Source organism: Nannospalax galili, unplaced genomic scaffold (genome assembly GCF_000622305.1).
Source record: "Nannospalax galili isolate Female #2095 unplaced genomic scaffold, S.galili_v1.0 scaffold307, whole genome shotgun sequence".
Lineage (NCBI taxonomy): Eukaryota > Metazoa > Chordata > Mammalia > Rodentia > Spalacidae > Nannospalax > Nannospalax galili.
Genome location: NW_008359625.1, coordinates 6,254,606 through 6,256,593, shown reverse-complemented (window position 1 = coordinate 6,256,593; position 1,988 = coordinate 6,254,606).

Genomic DNA, 1,988 nt, shown 5'->3' with positions numbered 1-1,988 from the left:
TGTCTACCAAGCCTCATCCTAAAAGGACAGTCTGAGGACAAGTCTCCCAGAATGGAGAAGAAAGGGAAATGCTTCACATCACGTCTGAACTGCAGTGAATTACGGCTCCTGTTTCACCACTGCAAACCTTATGGCAACTCACACACACATTCCTTTTGTCTATAATTGCCAAAGGTTCGAGTTTATGTCACTTCAGTTCCACTCAAGCATTGAAAAGGGTCTCAAGGAGTCTGGGGTGTTCCCAGTGAAAAGATGGGGACTTTTTCATTGTCCACAGACCTCTCTATACCTGCTTTGCAAAAATTATAATGGAGTAACTATTTTTAAAGCTTATTTTTCAATTCATAAGAAAAAGACATTTATTTTCAGTCAAATGAATAATGTCTCCCTCTTACCCCTTACTCCTCAATGTTCGCTTGGATTTTTTTCTCTCCCCTGTACCTACTTCCTGATACTTCGGTTCTTTCCTGCTCAGGTCCCTTCATTTGTACTCTGGAGTTTTTCTCATGTAAATTTGTATAATGGAAAATATTGTTCAGTTTGGATAGAAAGCATGGAGAATTAAATAAAAAAAGATAGCAGAAAATCAGATTGAAGAAATTTATTTCTGTGTAAAGTTATTTAAAACTGTATTATATAAAAAGGCAAAAAATTGTATGTACTTGATGTGAGTATGCGAATACTGCTATAATAAAGATTGCATGGAGAAATCTTAAGATTATTTTTCTAGCACTTACATTCAGTAATATTAGTCACCGGCTTTAGATAGTTATTTCTTCCAGTCTAAAATACATATTTGTTTCATAATGCTGATAGGTAGAAGCTAAAGATGGCAGATTCCTGAAAGGTCTAGCCAACTTGTAACAAATGATCTTTTACCTAGTTTGAGTAATGACCCTCAAATATTTTCCAGTGTTACCTTACACATCTTCAGTTTTAATGACTACTCTCCTCTCTTACTACATAGTTTGAAGTGTTTGTTTGTTTGTTTGTTTGTTTGTTTGAAACAGGGTCTTTCTCTAGCCCCCCGCTGTCCTGAAACTCGCTAAGTATGTAGACCAGGCTGGAGAGACATCTCAGAGCACTGACTGGATTTAATTTTCAGCACCCACATGGCAGCTAATAGCTGTAACTGCAGTTCCAGGGGATCTGACGAGAGCACTGACTGGATTTAATTTTCAGCACCCACATGGCAGCTAATAGCTGTTTTCCAGGGGATCTGACTCCTTCTTCTGACCTCCATGGGCATTACACGACATGGGTGTTCTTAAATACATGCAGGCAGTACATTTATAAAAGTAATAAGGGGCTGGAGAGATGGCTCAGCAGCTAGCACTGACTGCTCTTGCAGAAGACCTGGGTTCAATTCCCAGCACCCACCTGGTGGCTACAAACTGTCCTTAACTCCAGTTCCAGGGGACTCCGAAGCCCTCTTCTGACCTCCGAGGCATTGGACGACATGGGTGCACTCACTTGCAGGCAATATACTCGTAAGATTTTTTTTTACATTAAAAAACAGCCGGGTATGGTGGCGCATGCCTGTAGTCCCAGCACTTGGGAGGTGGAGGCAGGCGGATCTCTGAGTTCAAGGCCAGCCTGGTCTACATAGTGAGTTCCAAGACAGCTGGGGCTACAGGAAGACCCTGCTTCAAAAAGGCAAAAAAAAAAAAAAAAAATCAGTAGAGTCACTAAAGAGGACCTGGCACAAGTCCCCTCATATAAAGTAGAAGGATATGCCCTGCCTATGGCCTATGCAGCCAGAACCCAAGATCAGTAGACAACTGTGTTGTCATGGTGCTTGTAATGAAGCCTAGATAGAAAGGGGTATTGTCTCCAACAATGAGTTTGCAGTCAGAAGATGCTAGACATGTTTCACTTGCCCTTGCTGCCTGCCAACCAGGTAAGCCACTGAAGGTGACAGCAGAGACTACTGAAGTAGGTCAATACAACCAGCTTGGGTACCTCTTCATAGTTCCTTGACACTACAC